This window comes from Mytilus galloprovincialis, chromosome 3 (genome assembly GCF_965363235.1).
Source record: "Mytilus galloprovincialis chromosome 3, xbMytGall1.hap1.1, whole genome shotgun sequence".
NCBI classification, from domain to species: Eukaryota; Metazoa; Mollusca; class Bivalvia; order Mytilida; family Mytilidae; genus Mytilus; species Mytilus galloprovincialis.
Genome location: NC_134840.1, coordinates 93,626,793 through 93,647,762, shown reverse-complemented (window position 1 = coordinate 93,647,762; position 20,970 = coordinate 93,626,793). Strand labels below are relative to the sequence as shown.

The 20,970-nt window shown below is 31.0% G+C and overlaps 1 long non-coding RNA gene across 1 annotated transcript; it reads right to left on the bottom strand.

The window, feature by feature from the left end:
• Positions 1 to 1,050: 1,050 nt before the first annotated feature.
• On the bottom strand, positions 1,051 to 16,190 carry LOC143069413 (uncharacterized). The gene is made up of 4 exons (XR_012976390.1): positions 15,872 to 16,190; positions 7,008 to 7,088; positions 6,539 to 6,610; positions 1,051 to 1,234 (listed from the first exon to the last, which is right to left on the bottom strand). It is a non-coding gene; the product is annotated as an uncharacterized LOC143069413 (long non-coding RNA).
• Positions 16,191 to 20,970: the final 4,780 nt, after the last annotated feature.

Sequence of the window (20,970 nt, the reverse complement as noted above, 5' to 3'; positions counted from 1 at the left end):
ATTGAATAATTTGGTTCAGATTATATCGTTTCAAATATACATATAAAGAGCTGTCCGAATGTTTACACATAGATTTTTTTTCTGAATATACACCATTTTTGATGTAGCTGAATAATGCATGTAACCAACGCTTTTAATTGATACTGGCATATTTGTTGGTAGCTTTAACTTCCAATTTATCTAAAATCTTAAATTGCTTGTATATGACAAAAATAAAATGACAAAAATAACGAACTCAAAAGTAAAATTCAAAAAGGAAAGTCCCTTATCAAATGACAAAATCAAAACCTTATTTAAACACATCAAATGAATGGGAAACAACTGTCATATTCCTGACTTGGTACACTATATCAATAATAAAATTAACGGTACCAATTTTCTTGCACCAGATGCGCATTTCGACAATACATGTCTCTTCAGTGATGCTCGTGGCCAAAATATTTGAAATCCAAAGCTTATATAAAAGATGAAGAGCTATAATCCAAAAGGTCCAAAAAGTATAGCCAAATCCGTGAAAGGAATCAGAGCTTCAAACGAACTACACCTTGCTATACTCTTAAGTAATCTAAACGGGAGATAAGTATATAGTATAACAAAGAAACAGCAACCCAACAGCACACACATAAAAACAACACATGTAAAGGTTAACATTTTGTCATCAAACTTTTGTCTTTACAATAGGTCAAGATTTCAAACTGGGATATATTAATCAGGGACTCTGTGTGATATATTTCAAATATTTTTTTTATTTATTCACAAAGATGCTTGTTGTAATGTCTTCTGGATAAAGATTGTTTGGTATTTTGATCAGTTGATCACCTATGGAGGTGAATACGCATGAACTATTTGTCACTGGACAATTAGCAGAAATCAATTATTGATGGTACTTTAAAAAGAGAATTATAATCGATATAAAATAAATAAGAAGATTGATGACATTATTTTTACAATTTTTCATGAAAAAAAGACAGAATTGCAAATTAATGTTCAACATTTTTTATTTCATTATTCGAAACGATCTTACCTACTTCTAACACGATACAAACCATTTTAATTGAAAAGTATGTAATCCACACATATGATAAATCCTTAACTTGGTAAATAGTTTTTCCATTCGCAAACGATAATTAATATTCTTTCATCACAGTTGCATGTAGAAAGCCAAACAGAACCAAGTACTTTTAGGCGGTATTATACGTTGTAAGAGCCTTCTCCTCACTCAAAAACAAAAACTCTGAAAAAAAAGATTTGTTTTTACATTAAGCCCTAATACAGTTAGTTCTCGTATCCTCATTTAGACAAATTATGATAAAAAGAACATAAAATGGGCATTTATATCTGTACACTTCAGCTAAAGTCTATAGGAATAAGTTTTTATTAAACAAAAATAATGAAATAAGCAAATCATTGGATTGTTTACAATTTAATCTGGTGTATTTACAACGGACAAATATTTTATGTGTATATGATAACTTCAATAAAAGCACAGTCTGTAGACACAGCCGGCTTTCGGTTTATTTTTTATAATCTATTAATGAAATAAAACATAAAACTCAGAGTCAATAACGGTTGTATGAATAATTTATGTTTTATAACCTCTAATTATCTAAGCTTTATATAATTCATTCGTAATAGGTTATTGTTAAAAAAAATTGAAGCATTGGAAAAGTAGAATAACAATTAATCAAAATCATATTTTGTCTAGAATTCTTTAATGATATATATTGTTTTAAAACGGAATTTTCTTTACACAATATATTGATTTCAATGAAAGCAATTAAACGCCGCGTCAGTACCTCCGCTATTGGCTATGTCACGACGAGACTTGAACTTGAGAAAGTAAAAGTTTAATGCTTACTTGACATATTGTAAAGATGGTCCGAGACCACAATTATTTCGTAGTGCATTTCTTTTAGAAGAATAAATGGAAATAAAAAAAATCCCACCTGCGCTTTCTCAAAGAAACTTTTACAGTGTTTTGTACTACTAATTATATCAAAATTAAAGAAAACTTCATCGTCTCTAACTCAAAATATGGACAATTTTATGTTTAGGGCGTCTTGAAATCTCTTGACAGCTTCCGAAGTGCTAATTTTAAACCTTTTCCAGCTGGACCAAATCACTACTTTCCTTTAAAATTCTGGACCCACATTTTTTTACAGTGTAATTTCACCCCCTTCTTGCAATTTGAGGCATTAAACATGGAGAAATAAATTTGGAAGGAGTATAAAATATTAATGGCAAGTAACTCACTGTCAACACTAGGGACTATATGAACAACGAAAATCAAGGGACGACAATGGTGGTCTCGGACCAGATACGCGTCTAGTGAAGACATATACATGTCTCAGTTTGGTTAGTTTTGTCTGTTCAGTCCTCAGATATCTAATTCTTGTCATCTTTCTTTTTATCTTTTATCGGGTTTTTGTTTTAATTTTTAACAAAAAAATTGTGATTCGCATCCCTGGAGCAAACAGATTTACCGTCATTGATATATTATTTTTTTTGTAAATTAACTGATTTGTGTAAAATGTTGAATTATTTGAAAAACTAAGAATTTTCTAATGTCATGCATATATTGTATATTTAGTGCTTTTCTAAATTTTGCGCATATATTGCCTTTCCTGTATATTTAGTACTTTTCTAAATTTGCAGGGGTGTTTAATAGTCTTCAACTACGTTTTTGAAATAGCCTTCCAACAGTTTTGATACGAGCTTCACGGGTTAGTCTTATGTATAGACATATACATGTCTCAGTTTGGTTAGTTTTGTCTGTTCAGTCCTCAGATATCTAATTCTTGTCATCTTTCTTTTTATCTTTTATCGGGTTTTTGTTTTAATTTTTAACAAAAAAATTGTGATTCGCATCCCTGGAGCAAACAGATTTACCGTCATTGATATATTAATTTTTTTGTAAATTAACTGATTTGTGTAAAATGTTGAATTATTTGAAAAACTAAGAATTTTCTAATGTCATGCATATATTGTATATTTAGTGCTTTTCTAAATTTTGCGCATATATTGCCTTTCCTGTATATTTAGTACTTTTCTAAATTTGCAGGGGTGTTTAATAGTCTTCAACTACGTTTTTGAAATAGCCTTCCAACAGTTTTGATACGAGCTTCACGGGTTAGTCTTATGTATAGACGAAAGCCATGATTCGTCTTTCGCACGAAATTACAAGTTTGCTATTTTTTTTATGAGTTTTAACTTGTTTGTTTGTCTGCAGTATATCGGTTGTATTGCTCTTGATTTTCACAATACTTTGGTTTTCTGGAAAATATACACGGACTATTACTAATAAAGTTAAGCATCGATCATTAATTTTTTTGTCGCCTTGTAATTATCAACTCTAATAAAATAAAATAAAAAAAATGATAACATATGGGAGCAAACATTTTTAAAATTCTTCTTAATTTAAAAAAAATCATACCACAAATAAGGAATTTTTCGCTTCTCTTCTAAAACAAATATTTTTTTCTAAATTTTTTTTTGTCAAAATCTCGTTTAAAATTGAATGGTCGGTACCTTAGCGGTGTCGGTTTATATAGTTTTGCCTTTCTGAAAAGTTTGCTATACGTTTCTGGGGAAGGATTATGAAGTCTTATGTTATTGTTAGAATGTTTTTAAATGTTATTGCCCTTTATGTTAATATTTCGTTGTCTTCCTGACATTTGTATACTCGGAACAATTTTATCCAAATTCTAAATTATTTTTTCTGATAGGGCACTGCATTGCATGTTGTCTAAATTCTTTTAGTCTAGCTGCAACTAACTGTATACAATAAAAGATGCCATATATTCATTGAGAAGTATATACATTCGAAAGAACGGCTTGCAAGTTGCTTATAAGTACCTTTAAGTGAGATAAAAGTAATTTATGTACAAGATAAAGGCATCAAGCAAACATGAGGTTTCAATTTAAGTTAGCATAGATCATAAATAGAGACCAATTTGTTCAGAAGAAAGAGGACAGTATCTAATAATTATTCAAAGCTTTATTTCCTTCAAGTGCGCATGAAAATACTTCTTTTTCTATATATATATATTTTTTTTTCAAATTTTGAGAAATTCATGAGAAAAAAGCTACAACTTTGTTTTGACTATTTAATTTGTATTAATCTGTAATATTTGTGGAATTTTATCACTTTTGTGTAATTTTAACACCTTTTTGTATGAAAACATTTATAGGTGACAGACTTAATTTAGTAAATTCTTCCAAAAGTTCGAAGTTTATTCAGCATTTAGCACATGTTTATTTTGTAGTGTTTGTTGTAAAGATGTTTTTGTTTGTATATCCCTAACGTCTTAATAAACCTTCAATCAATTCACTAACACCGCGCTAATAAGCAAACATACATTATAAAAGTCCATGTAAACTAATGCGGTCCTAATTGGTTTTCAAAAAAGTCCCAAGATGAAAGATATGAACTTGGACCGTCCATTGATTTCGTGTAATAAGTAAACATGGTCGTTTTCCGGGTAAATATTTGTCAACATGGACAAACTCTTTATGGAGACACAGGCACCAATTACTTATATATTTACTTAAGCTTGGCATTTGTTCTCGTGGCAAAAATTTCTCATGTACTTTTGAATAAAAACTTTCATTTTTGAAACTTTCACTTGCTAATATATAAATTTGTTTTATACTGAAATTGAATAGGGTTGTTTGTTGTCCATTTGTTAATTACAAACAAAAGTAATCATTTGCTTTATAAAAAAGAACAGGTACATTAAAAAGGACAAAATGAAATGTACCCATAATGCATTGTGTAATCTTGTAAACACCTTTTAATTGTTTAATCTTTTTTTAATTGGTAGAAAAATTTCAAACAATTTACTTTGTAATATAATTGATTTTTTCTACTTTGGTAAGTGTCAACGGAATAAACTTAGAATAGATAATTTTCGTAACTCCACAACTGATAATCACATAAATATCTTCTTTTTCACCCAAATAACAATTATAAATCTTCTTGAATGGATATTTCAAAACCCATAAGTACACATAAACAAGATTAAAATAGAATCATAATAATCTCCGAATAATAATAAAAATAAAGTTAATTATACAATTAATACTTCGATAAAGGAATAATAATTTGATATTAGTATGGTAAAATAAAACCACAAATTAATGCGGTTTCCGTATAACGGTTGACCAAATAATCCGTACAATTTTGAGAGTAAATTTATTTGTAAATATTCGACATAAAATCAGAAACAAAAGTTATAAAAAAAAGCAATAAAACATTTTAGACATAAGAAATTCAATCCAATAGGATACACATGGTAAATATTTGAAATGATACGGCCGAGATTGTTGAATTGTTGTACGTCTTCATACTTTTGTTTATTAATTAATCAAACTCTTGAAAAAAAATACAATTATTTTTTTTGGGTAGTTACTTTGCGTACTTGAGGTCTGATATTTATTTTTGTGTTGTTTTGAGTACAACAGAAGATGAAAATTTAGAATGACCCTTTGAGATCAGTGTTTTGAAGATAAAAAATATTTTTAGTTTTCATAACACTAGAGGACAAATTAAAAAAAAAGATATACGTCAAAATTAAGTCATTTTATGGTCAAATAAAATCATATTCGTGTACGCTTGGAATTATTCATTAAAGTATGAATTTGAAATAAAAAAAAGGCCGTGCTAACCGTTGCTTATTTTCAATTTATGTTGTAGATCTTGGCAACCTTTATTTCAGACAGAAAGAACAGAGTTGTCTCATTGGCAATCATACCACATCTTCTTTTAGATATATTGAAGACCTGTTGGTGACCTTCTGCTGTTGTTTTTTCTATGGTCGGGTTGTTATCTCTTTGGCACATTCCCCATTTCCATTCTCAATTTTATATTTGTAATTGAAATATAACGCAAAATTTAGGCCTGCAATTTGATATTGAGAAAATGGAATTGTAAATTCTTTTATTTGCTGATGATGAAAAAAAGTCACAGGCCTAAACTATGTCTAAGAAACATCTCTGATTAATATGTTCCCTCTTGACATAAAATTACGGAATATTAGTGTTTTAGGATCAAAATCTGGATGATCTTTTTAAGGGAAAATATTAAAAAAAAAAAAAAAAAAAAAAAAAAATGTAGTTCAATTTGAAAACTGTGACTACAACACTATGACAAACAACAGTATAGTCGGATGGTATTGTGTTTAGTCTAGATCATTTTGATGTAAAAACGCCTCCTTTTCACACATCGATTAGATATTAGACACAGTTAAAACATGTTTTGTCCATTCTAATTAGAGTCTAGATCATGTCTTGCACCTACTAAAAAAAGTCACAAAATACCTCATATATCTATGACAAATATGATAATCCCCGAATACCATGCAGGAATTAAGTTACCTTGTCATTTTCACGATTTTACGAATTATATAAATAGATTTATCTTTAAAATGGAAATAGAAGCCTATTCCCCTACCCCCAAAAATAACATTTCAAAAACAAATTATTAAAACTTTAAGCTGGCCTATGAAAATGGACATTCCATGGACACAGTTATACTTACAAAATGAGGAATGCCGAAATCCCAAAATCCAACGAGCACAAGTTTGCTAACAGAAGTTTTATAAAAGTTCCCCTACAAAATGTAAAAAAAAATATCATAAAAAACGAAATAAAAACTCCTATTTTTGCCTACTTTTAGACAATCTTAAGCCTATGGTTTTTCATTAAACATGTGTTCTGTGCCAATCTGTACAGAGTACAAATAGAAATTCATATTTACCCAAGACAAACAGCTATAAACAGTTTAAACAATATGATTTAAAATTGTTGTAAAATTCATCTTATACAAATTTGTTTGAAATTAACTCTCTGAAAGCAATATTCATTTTTTTCTCATGTAAGTGCATAAAAAAACCTGTTAAGTTTGAGACATTGAGCAAATATGAATTATATTACATATTATATATTCATATTTACAGTACACAAGAGAGTTGAAATGGTTAAACATATTTATTTTTAATAAGTTTTACCTCTATTTACAGTCTTTCTGAGGCCAACCAGGATAGCTGCCACGTTCATACAAGAAAGCAAAGGAGCAAAAAAGTTCTCATCTAAAAATAATAATAACAAATAGGAATGCATAAAGCATGGATAGTCAAGAAAAAACAACAACCTCAAAATAAATAAATATAATATTTTCGATGATATTTTGAAAAAAAACTTTTACTTTCGAATTTTTACGTCACAGTTTCGTGAACATAAAAACAAAAGTAACCCAACAATCGAAAAAATCTTATTGCTATCGGTTTTTTGACACAAGCTTTTCTTAAATGTCCATATGACAAAACGTTAATTAATTTATTCCGTCCAAATTGCAAAAAGAACTCTCTATAAATATTTCCAAAATAAAAGATAGAAAAAGCCTATGACCTTTATGAAAAACGTTAATGAGATAGAAACCCAAGAAACCAAAAGAATATGCCAAGACTACCTCGAGACCACACTGAACTTATAACTTTCGGTAAACTGGAATCCGCATATTATTAAGAGACGTTTTATGAACAAAGTGTAACACTCAGCCGAGAACCAAATTAAACTTCTGGAAGTAACAAGTTATATTTTCATACGATATGATGCATCCTGTTAACATTCTAAAAGTAACCTTTATTTACTTGTAAAATAAATGCGCAAATGAACTGTTTATCTGTACGACCCCGTATTATAAACAGTATGTGCGCAAATTATAAGATAATTTAATGCGCAAATGCGATAGTAGTTCGCTTAAATGTAATGATAATGCGCACAAATGTTGTGGTAATACGTGCAACTATAAGTGCACATATACAACCGTTACATCTTTGTTTATATGGTAACATGGCATGGGCGAATCTAGTCATTTTCAAAAGGGGGATAAATGGGGAGGGGGTGGGGGGGGGGGTGGGTGTTCCAACCGTGTGTTCCCATTCAAATGTGCATTGATCGTTCGAAAAAGGGGGGGGTTTCTATCCCCGGAACACCCATCTGGAACAAGCACTTGCATGTTATATCGTTTAAATATGAAGATTGGACAGGATGGCTTGACAGACAAAAAATGGTGCAAGGAGATTGGACAGGGTGGCTAAACTGACAATGAATTGTGTCAATAATGGACGAACGCCTCTAGAACTGTCCCAAATTTCTTTCAAAGCTGTAAAAAATTACGAGAATATATTAAGTTTCGAGGTTAAAATCAAAAATGTGCAACGTGGTATCAATAAAAAAACAACAGGCAATTCTAACAGTGTCCATATTCCCTTTTTAAAATGAAAAGTCAATCAATTCCCAAAATATCAAAGCAGTTTTACATGTTAGCGACAAGGACCATTTTCTGTCTTTTCAGTTTAAATAGTCTACGAGTGCTCAAGTGGTAATCCTTATGATCACGAAAACAACCAGAACGCAGACGACATTACGTATTTAATAATTCTTTCAATTGTGCATTTTCTCTTTATACATATAATTGTCCTGTTATATTGATAATATTTACAGTTGTAAGTGTATATGAAGAACAAATAGCTAAAATCATTTTACTTTTTGTTTTCTTTTATTTTGACTGTATTGTACCGTAGTGGCGAGATATACTATTCTTGTGAAAGTCATTAGAAAAACATTTAACTGATCTATTATACAAATAATTATTTTCTTCTATTTATTAATGCGTTATTTGGATAATAAAAAGGCAGATTTAATACTTTTAAATGAATAAAGGTCATCAACCAAAGGAACCGCCATGTTGAATGGGACACGGATAAATCACTGTTTATATATCAGAACCGTTATTTTCAAAATAAGATAAAGATCAAATCAAAGGTGATAATAGGTCTTTATGGGTTAATAACAAAATCTTATTACCCTGTATCATGTAACTTTAACGTGTTTGCTATCATAAGTATAATCTCGTTCTAAACGAGATGTAACAAGAAATGTTTATTTCATATAAGCTTATAAGTTGATTGATAATTTCAGACTACGATTCTGTCGATATAGTGTGAAAAATATTTTGTTTTATATGTTGCGTTGTTGTTAGATTTGTTCATTGTCCATAAATGCTAATGTCCAGTAAGACTGGAAAACCATCAAATCTTGTCTATCAGGCGGCAATTGGCATACTTTGGGGTAATTTATTTAAATAGTGAAGTTACCTACACGGAGACTTTATTCTGACTTCGAGTCGTACAGACTGTGCTGTCAATGCTAAATGCAACGTATTTGTTGAAGAAAGGAAGAAGAACATACTAATTTTATGACTTTCCATGCTGTTTGGGTCGACCATGCAAGGATCGGATTCCTCCTAGACTCGTGACGAGCAAACTTTCACTAAAGACACCCGACGCGTTTGTCCTGGTTGCTAAAAAGTGGTATGAGTTAAAATTCCACAACCATTTTCTTTGTGGAGGAGTGGGGAGGTTTTACCCGTTCGTTACTATTATACATATTGATGTACAATGACTTGAAATGAACAAATATTAATGGAATGGAATCTGACCCTAATCATTTTTTTTTCAGGGCAAAATTTAATCAAATGTTTAAATTAAATAACTTTTTATTTTAATATTTAATCCAATGATTTAGAATAAAACTTTAACGAGATAGATTTAACTCCAAATTCGTCCTGTCAAACATGAGCATCTGGAAGGTGCTAACATCCTTAAAGTAAAACAATTGCCAAGATATTTGAAAGCTGACGATTCGTGACTTGCAATGACCGTTGAGGTTTAAAACCGAAGATGCCCCATAATTCGCCTATTCACAAATGTTGTTAACGAAAAAATTACAATGCAGTTGGCAATACTTAATAGTTTATTTTTATGCAGGTCTTTCATGTTGACCATCTCTCCTTAAAAATACATTATTGAAAATCTGACATTTTCTACGTGAATAAAATTCATTTCTTCTTTGTGCTTAAATGGTCATCAACGTCTATTATTATCTTTTATCTTTTTCAGAAACAAACATATCAATACTACTGAGGCATAACTTTAACGTCTCATATATAATTATGTTTCGGTAACATTTTTTTTTAAAGTATATTTCGACAGTCTTTTTTTTAGCGTTCAAATAACAATAATATATTGAACTGTAAGACTTATTTTTTTATTTTAATCCATTAAGTTAATTTCCTGATAATTGACTCATTAATAAACGTCTGTTGCGAAATAAAGACAAATTCTAAACGTGTGTTTACATAATAGACTTTTGCTTTCCGAACTGTTGGTGCTGAGCCTATGAGAAACATGCAATTACTATGTGTGCGATGGTTACAAAATAGTCAAAAAGCATTCACGTCTGGTGAACACTTTTGCCCCTGCACATGATAAATCTTACAATTTACATAGGGTTTTATACTCACAATTTTGTAAGTAAGCGCAGGTCGCATATAGGTTGAATGGATGGCGCAAGTTTAAACAGTAGGGATTACTATATTTTGAAGAAAATTGTCCTACACTTGGGAAAGATATTTTTAACATTACCCGCATAACATCACTCGTATATGTTATAGAAAAAATGCAATTAAAGAAAAAGTACGTTTGAGCTTGAATGAAGAAAAAAAACTCAATCAACATAAAATCACCAACTATAAAACGGCTGGTGCCTTTTAGTCTTTAATGGATAAAAGAATGGAATTAGATTAAATATTATTTTAACTTCGTTCACCTCAACCCTATGCCGTGTTATAAAGTATATTAATTCATCCTTTCTATTTTGTAATTACTAATTTTAGCCACATTATAAATATAAAAGATCATTTCTTTCAGATTTGTTGGTTAACTCACTCCATACACGTGTATGGGAATCGACGTTCCGTGAAATTAAACGATCGCACGTGCGCACAACATCGGCAGTCAATTCAAATCGAACATACATTGATCTGGTTCCTGTTTTATATCATCGAACAATAATATGAATTAAACGATCAGAACCAGATAAATAGTAACAAGTCATCACTACCGGTTCCTGTCATATTTTTGACATGGTTCCCCGTTAAGTAAGCAGAGGAACCAGATTATCTGTACATGAGACCTCACTTCCGATCGCTGTCATCGTTTGATTAAACGCCCAGGTAAAGCGAGTCCAATTGATAAACTTGTTATTTAAAATGATATATACCGAACACTTGAAACAAGACAACACAAATACGTCTTCATATCTTTACAAAATAGGGTCAAACTTAGATTTACAACGATCAGGTGTTTCTAATTTCTCTAGATAAATACTTCTTCTACCTGGAAAACAGAGATTCTTTTATGAATGTATTGTTTCAAGTTTTAAATAGCTTGGATGTCAGACATAAACGACTCCGAAAAGAAGAAAACTATCACTGACTGACTAGATGTAAAGCTTCGCGAATAAAAACGTCTACTTAAACACACCAAATAGCAGTAAATCGATTAAAATGGCGAGTTCTATATGGTCATTTTACTTATAAGTTCACTACGTTGTGTTGTTTACATATTGTTAAGGCGAAAGACGGCAAATTAAAAAAAACAAAGACGAAAAGACAAACAACGTGACTAATCTTAAAACACTCAATAATGAACAAATAAAACTCAGGAATAAATGCAAATGCTTCAAGTCTTAATGGTTTATATTTCTCTAGTTCTAAAATGTATCTCTGACTTTCGACATCTTATGTTGTTCTCGTGGTTTATTGGAGTTCGTTCTATTCAAAACTTATTGTCAGTATTGTATGTTTTTTGTTGGGTAGCTATCTCATGTTTACGTTTATCCCAATGTTCTAATTCATATTAGGGTATCTGTTTTAAAGGGTATCTCATATTTTTTATAATCTTGCAACAGAGCCGCTTCGGTAACCCTATAGATTTACACAGTACACGATGTTTGGAGCGATAACATTGCCATGCCGCATTGTCATATCTCAGATGGCAAATTTGATTAAAAACGCTTTAATGGGGTTTCAGTCTGTGTTAAGACTTATTAGTTTCTGCATAATTTATCACATTTAGATAAATGTTTTGAGTGACTTTACATTTCCGACATAACAAAGATGGCGATGTTAAGCTTCCTACGATCTAATCACTGACAACGAATTATCCGTATTTCCCGTCACGAACCCGAGAAAACTTCGTGTTTAGTCTAAAGCTATTTAATTATCGTTGAGTGTTATTGTGATTGTGCGATGATATTAGCTTGATTGAAGAACAGACTTTTAATGGCGTTCCTCATTTGTAAACTTGGTAATTTTAACATTATCACGAAGATTTTCCGGTATCTTTGTTGATCGATAATATTTTAAAACATTTTTGTTTTATTTTTCTTCTCGTGAAATAGTTGTATAGTTTTGTTTTGCTCTCGTTAAAGTCTGTTTTGCTGATTGTTTGACGATTGAGTGATGATACATGCTTCTAAACATGGAGAAATAATCATGGTACGCTAGGTTTTACTCATTTTAACCGAATTGCTTTTGTTGACCACAACAAATCATTAACTGTTTTTTTTTGTAGTTGGTGACATGTGCTATTCAAATATATTTAAAAAGTAGAGGTCTATCTTTAGGAAATATATGCACAAAGCAGATTCCCTACAATTGCCGACTGCCAATCAAAATTGAACATTGTCTTTGTTTCATTTCTTCATCCAATTAGATACTCTCATTTCAAGGTATGTGTCACGTGCACAAATTGCTAGCATCCACATGCTTCACTTTCTTATAAGTTTTATCATTATTCTAGTTTTTTTCTTCCAATTTTCCACTTGAATCTTTTGAAAGTAATACAGTAATGAATAACTAAGAAATATCAGAATTACTTTTTCATATTTAATGAATTTGAAACCTTAAAAATTGCGAATGAAGAAATTAATGAAAAAGTAATATTATGAATATTTAAAGATATCCATATATTTCTTTGGATAAAAACTTGACGACCTTATACCTCATCTTTTATTGAAAACCCATGTAATTGTAATGCATGATGTAAAACTGGATAATCAGATGTCGTGTTCCATTGATTGAAAAGTGTTCGTTTTCTAAAAATAATACCCGTATATCAATGCAAATGCAGTGGCTTATACTTTTAATTCATTAAAAAAAAAATCGAAAATCTTACCGACTATGCACTAAAAGAATTTGAAAATTGGACATCATATCGAAAACGCAACAATTATAGTTACTAGTAACTGAAAAAACAAGTGGGTCAAGGTCGAAGCATATCGAAAAACCTTGTAACCGTTTCAGTTTGATACCGGATATGGATAACTTATAATTTTTTTTTCTCATTCCCATAAAAGAGATAGAAACCCTGTTCTTATTTTAAAAAAAGTTGATCTCAGACTGAATTTTTGTCATGGTTTAAATCTCAAAATTGGAGTTTACATTCACATTTATTGTGGGATGTTGAAGAAAGAACATGCTTGTCAAATCGCAATGGCCGAGGGCACTTGAACTTAAAGTAGGACGAAATGTCATTATTAAAATGCATCTGACAAGTTTTAATGGTAACCATGTAAACTGTTATTGTTAAAATGAAAACAAACTTATTGAGTCCAATCATCCTATCGTATAGATTCATCCGTTAATGGCGGTTAAGTGGAGTACTTAGGTTTGACAGATGAATATAGCGTAGGTTTCTCTCACCTGGCTAAAGGTCATTGTACTTTTTACTTTTATCGCCCGTTTGCTTTGGTTTTTCACCGTTTCATATCACTGTATTCTTTGGTGAGAGAAAAGGGAAGACCGGTCTATTAGACAGACCGTGCATTGGCAAGTGCAAAAGACCACCACGAATTCTTTGTAAAGAAACTAGACTGTAACGTCAAAATGGAAACATTTACCGTTGAAAGGAGAAAACTGAGGGCTTGGTTTATGATAAAAAAAAAAAACAAAAAAAAAACAGAAGATGAAAGACAGCAACCAACACAAACCACCAAAATGGACCATTTACAAAGGAGAATACTGGCGTTTTAGTTTATGATAAAAAAAAACCCAAAGACAATATATGGTAGACAGCAACCGACACCAACCTCTGACCTACAGGCTCCTGGCTTAAGTCAGGCACATCAAGGATGTGGCATAATCTAACATTCGTGCGAGCGCTCAATCCTCTCCCGAACCTGGAACAAATGTATGAGAAACAACACAAAAGCAAAGTTTAAAAAAAGACAGTTAGAAAAAGCCTCTACTCTATTTTAACAAAAAAATAAAAGACAATATTTCTAACATTCATTTGTATAAAAAAAAATCAAGTAATTCCGAAGTACAAAAAACCGAAAACGCATCCGTGTTAGACAAATAAGAATTTTATGCAGTGTAACAAACGCACTTTAACAGTTTTTAAGCATGGTATTTATCTTTTTAGTAATACACTACTGATAAGTAGTAGTTACAGAATTAAAAAATATATGCATGGTATTGCAGTTAACTGATTGCAGGCGGTTTTGTGTAAAGGCAACTATAAGCACTAAATAGTTCTAAAAGTACACAAATCAATACCACACAAGGGATGTACAAGTTCTAAATAGTTCTGAAATACACAAATCAAAACCACATAAAGGGATGTACGAGTTCCGTGTTTGTACAAAAGTGCATGATGTTTACAAACATAGATATTTAAGGTAAATCAAAAATGATAAATTACATCTTGTTTAAAAATAAATTGTTTCATACAAAACACGGATGGGAGTTGGACGAGCAACTACAGCAGCATACGAAAATAAGAAGAAGGGTGGAATTTATTCATTTATTGTTGTTTACACCATAACTGGTATCGTGATAAAACAGAATGACGCATAACATTTAGCATTCCATTAAACTTTTCCATTAAACATAAAAGGATAGTTCTTTATACAATTTTACTTGTACTTTTATGCATGCTAAAAGCCGAGAAACACATTGATACAACAGGAATTTTAGGGATGAGTGGCTTGATTTACCATAGTGAGCTTGCATTTTCTTATACTATTGCACTTCAGTTTTAAAGAATTGTTCACAAATTCTTATGCATTACACTCCTAAATAAAAGTTACATATTGTAAGTTTTGCATATAACAAATATATTTCTGTACAAATTGGTTCATTTCAGCGTGTCAAGACTGTTCTTCGAAAAAATACATAACAGGGCTCTATCACGTTTACCCTGTCGGATTGCCACGAGACGAAGCCCGGAATTAGAAGTCCCATTTTTTTTTTATAATTTATAAATTTCGTTAAAGGTTATTTCCATAATTTACTTTATTTGAGCTTTTCTCACTTGTTTTAATATTAATTGAGCTCTCTGCATTGCCATATCTTAATCTTAAGACCATGTGTTGAGTTCTAGTCTGTTTTCAACTCCTTTTTTCTCCGATAATCGTACGAACGTTTCCCCAACAACTAATTATTATTTTGTTCCAGAAAAATTGAAAACAAATTAATATTTGAACATGGATTTCCTTAAGATAACGTGCATATAATTTCTATGTACAACAGAAAAAGCTACCAGTTTTTTCAGATGTGGTTTCTAGTTTTGAGCAGACAAAGCCATAACAGAAACGACAAAGCAATTTTGTTTGGATAATAATAAAAAAAAACAACTTCCGCTTGTAATTTCCAGTGCAATTGTTTCTAGAAAACATCCCATTGGGTATTATTATCAAATTATTCCAGAGAAAAAGCAATACACATAATATAATAAAAATAAAATGTCAAAATTTCTATAATCTGACTTAAGCCAATTTGTCACATGTTAAACACGGAATTGTTTGTGGGCTATTTAATTAGAGCGACAGCAATATTATTGAGGATCGTGGTTCGTCTCACCAATTTAATAATCTTGTAAAAAATCGCATAAAAGGTCAAATGAATTCATTAATTTAAACAGCAATTTCCCCTCTTCTCGAGCAATTTTATTAGACTTCTAACCTTGTTTATTCAATAACAACTGTGAAAACTTTATATTCACTTCCCGCTTGAGGGTGTCACTAAGCATTGCTGTTTGATCTGGTCGCTGTCTGTTCTTCACATTGCACCCGTTTTAATACCATACAAATTGAAATAATCCTTCGAACATTCTATAGCAAAGTTGCTGATTGTCAGACTTTCTAACGGACAGAGGCATAATATGATATATATTCCCACAATCTTAAATCTTAAATCCAAGGAAACATTTTAAGAAATTGAAGAATAAAAGACAGATATCAGTATAATTCCCCAAAGAGTCAAACTTAAACAACTGAATGAGTTAAACAGACTACATAAGGATAGCATAGGAGAGGGGCGATAAAATTATATACAAAACAAACTAAGACAAAAATCACAGCCAGTCAAATGTAGAGGTTTTATTTGTAAAACAATGTTTATATACACACAAAATATTGACTAACTATATTGATCTGACAATAAATTTATTATAGACGCACCTCGGCAAAGATAGAGAAGTTAGAGAATGTGGTATGTTGAGTACGGAGATAACGACATAGTCCTATAACTAACCTTACTACCCCTTCACAAAGGATTACCCATGTCCGACCAACCCAGGGACACCGGATGGAGACTTAGATATGACCGATATAAAAATTCTAAATTACTCTGAAACCATGAGCTGCCTGCTTTTTATAAGTTTTTGAGATTTCCTGTCACGGATATAGAGCCCATATGTCATTTGACAAGTTATATATCCCTTCCAATAAAGGCAGTACTTGAGATCTTGTAAAATCCACCATAAAACCACGGTGTAAATATTGTCCGTTCTTGTTTATTGTTTGTTTATTGCCGTCTTTGGTTTACAACATCTTATCATCTGACGCTTAGGTAATAAATATTAGAATATTAAAAAGACTTTAAAAATCTTTGTTTCTTGTTAAGAATTCGTGTTTTACAATATTGTTTCACATAAGGAGGTCTGCAATCATTATTTAATGCGCGTCATTCTCGAAGTTTTTTTTACGGCAAATATTACAAAAAATAAGAAATATTTTAAGTTTCGCATTTCTGTTAGTCAGATGGGTGTGGAAACCTCAACTCGTCAATCATGATATTGCAGAAAGAAAACTTTAACTTGAATTCAGTCGTCTAAATTTCTTGGTTGTGCTTTCAAAAAGTTGATAATCCTTAGTAATTAATATATTTCTGATTGTCTATTTAAAATGTAGTAACTCTGTTATCATATAACCAAGACGTGAACTTTGTATAAAGGTGCAGATTAGAAACCTGCCAAATAGATATGGCATATCAACTCTGTTCTCAATGCATTTTATATACCCTTAGATAGCGTGGTTTTGTGAACGGAAATTAAGTCTATGTAGATATAGTTTATAACAGCCATATTGTAATAATATCACTGACACGTTGCTTGGCAGTATAACTCACGTAGTTATGATCGCGCGGGTAATATAAGTCAAGGGTATAGCAATGAATTTATTACCCAGGGAAGGGCCAGTATAACGTTCAAACGGATTTAAATGGAGAAAATTGGGACAAAATCTAAACAGCGGTATTATAGGAGGAAGACATTATCAGTAAAGATTTATCACGAGAGCAAAGTTTTACTGCTATCTTAACGTAGACTGAGATTACAGAACCACCCGGCTGAAGTCCATGTTGTAAATTAGTTAATACTCCGTCTAAAGTACACAGATATAAACGAGTTCAAACTTCACAAAAATAGAAATTTTAAAATTTTCTCAGGCTTGGTCTATAACGTGATTTTTATCCCTTTTTCATGATTAAATAAATCCTTCCCAAATGAATCACAAGTCTCAATGAAACAACATGGCTGACGGTAAAATACATTTTAAGAACATAACAGAAAAACACACAAAAAGATTTTACGACTATTCTGTTCGTTCTATCCGCCGCAGATTTATTATGTAAAAATAGAATAGCTTCATCCGATTATAAAATGATTCCAATATCATGCACAATGTTAGCGTAAAACGGAACTCGTGCCATCGTCGTTCCTGAAACGTTTTGTCTATTCAATATGACGTGGTAGAGCCACTCTGCTAACCTTAAAATATTAATTGATGAAGTTCGAGATTACACGATTGACACAAGCGTACTTCTAGTAATGTGCTTCTCTGATTGTTTGTCTATTGTAAATACTGAAAATCTTCACGTTGTTATGTACATAGGGTTTCAAGGGCTGTTTGCACCAAGCTGTTTCATCATATCGCAAATTATTAATTTGTCTATTTTTTATCGAAACAACAAATTTATTTAAGATTGCTTCAATATGACCTTTGACGGTTATTCTGTTGTAAAATGTTTGCTCCTATTCCCTAAATCCACAGAATTATCGCCGTTTTTGTGTATTCTAGTTAACAAATACTCGTCACGCGAAATTATTGACTTTTTGCTATTAATCCAAGTTAAATTATACATATAAACAGTGAGATGTGTGCTCTGAACAGATAAGATAGAATAAATACAAAAACAGTTTGTGCAAAGTTTTCTCATTTGATTTACAATGTTTAGCTGTCTTAAACAGGTGAAAATCAAAACGTCAACAGAAAAGATATTTTAAACTAAATACAAATACAACGATATCTTGTTCACACAATCATATTAAACATGCAAACACAAATTATATATACACAGATCATTCTAATGTATACATAAATGTTTGAATATTATATGGAATGCTTCCGTGAAAAAAACTATATTTACATAATGAAAACTCAGTTAAATTGCACAGTCTAAACACCCAAAGATGTGCTCTATACGGGTATACGACAAGCTATACTTCCTAACGACAGTCTTCGCTTTATCCGGGTGTATGTTGACGATAAAAAATGGTTTTAAGTATTATAAAACCAATAGAACAAAATAGGGAAATCCTGCAATTTTGGCCGAAAGTGAGAAACAAGGACGTCCCTTTCTTTTGATGGTTCCGGTGTTCTTTTTTCTTCTTCTTCACGGTGTTGCCTGTCTCCGTATGACTTATTGTTTTTGTTTGTCGCTTGGTATCTTATTTCTCTTTAAATGACAGTATGTTCAACCGTATTATGATATCAATAAATGATATATAAGAAAAAAAAAATTACAATCCAAAAAGCATTTTAGAAACACATCCTAACCTCATCTAAAAAAATCACTTCCGGTTACATATGAAAAACACATACATAACCGGAACTGATGTCAATTCTATCGGCACCACTTGAAGGTCAAAATAATTGTTTTGAAGAAAAAAAAAGAACAGAAATTGGGAGATTTTGTATTCCTTGTGTGTTGCCTCTGATGAATGTTACAAATTGCAGAGAATGTTCGAGAATCCATTTTCATTTTTTTTTTATAAATAACCGTGTTATAACTCCTTTCAGCTTTGCCATTTTTGAAGTATTACACGCCTTTTTATATTAATCATTTTGAAGCTGTTCCCACGCAGTGTAAAATATGGGACATAAGCGTTATTAATCATGCAATTTAAAAAAAAAAAAGAGAGGATAAATCGTCAATATATATGTACCAACACCTAAATCATTATCATGTCTTAATTTTGGGATCTAAAAAAAATCCTTTTCGATTTTTAAACTACAAAGTTTTTGAATGAAATTTTTATTCTCTAGAATGTCATTATTGATGAATGTTCTATACCTGGAATAAAACCTGTTCAGAAACACGTCAATTGATTTTCAATTCAATGTTCCAGATTTTGAACCCTTCAAAAATTAAAAGTAATGCGACAGCATTTAATATGAATTTCGCAATCAGTTTGTATGATGATTACTAGCTAAAACTTCAGTATGAAAATATAAATACAGGAGAAGTAAAAATGGCCGTTGTCATGGTATATCTTTGTTTTCTTCTTAACTTTAATATAAGGGAACGCCTGACCAAAATTTCTACAACAAAAACGTGACTGAGTGATGCAACCAAACTGTCAAAGTGTTTAACCATATACCTTTATATAACTAATATATAATGGAGAAATGGAAGGCCGGAAGTTTTGATAGTTGATTCCGATATTGGTACTACTTTTCTTTTACTTTTGAAAATTTTGTAAAGACATTTTGCATATTATATCAAGGAATTAAATATCTAAATATACAATTCCTTCATAATATGCAGTATAGAATTTTCTAACTCTCACTGAAACTTATGTTCGTGCTCCGTCATCTTCTCGTGATGTCATATTCAAGGATTAATGTATTTTGTTTTGTGTTTTTCTTTATACAGCCTAACTTTTTTATATGACCATAAAACAGCAAGATGCAAGTGTAATTTGATTTCATTTTATAATATTGAGACAATTTAGATCTTGAAACTTGAAAACTTAGGCATCATGAATAAAAACAACAATTTAGTTATCTGACTATTTTGATCATACTTGATGTCTGTTCTTTGGATGGTTTGTTGTCTCTTTGACATATTCCCCATTTCAATTCTCAATTTAAGATTTTATATTTTTATTTTTTGGCTAGCATTATGTCCTTTTGAACGTTGTCATGATTTGGACCCCGTGAGATTATCTTGCATTTATTTATCAGATACAATGACCATTAGTTGTAAAATGTCAATAAATTTAACGTTATCTTATTAGTGACGGGCACAACTATAAAGAACAGAAATTGTGGTAATCTGTGAAAAGGATTGGGTCCAGATTTGTCCCTATCTATAACATGTACGAGTCCGGAATGGTCCTTGTAAACATGCTGTATCTACAAACGCGACAATAACATAGACACGATGAAATAGAATCAAAACAAGAATTGAAAAATGTAAGAATACGACAATAAGTCAGCAACCCAACGACAAAAACAAACATAAGACACATACACAAATTTTGTATTACACATTTTTCTTATAGACTTAGTCTTGCTAATTGTTCTTTGTTACATGAATTTTCGTCAGGTATAGTAAATGAATAAACTTGAATGTGTTCTAAAGTCTTTGACTTATTTTTGTAGTTGGATATGATGTATTTAATAATTATATATCATTTCGTAGTTCATTTTTGTTATTGTACATGTATATCCCTTTTCTGATTAGTGTTGTTTTAGAATATTATTCTTAGTTGTCTG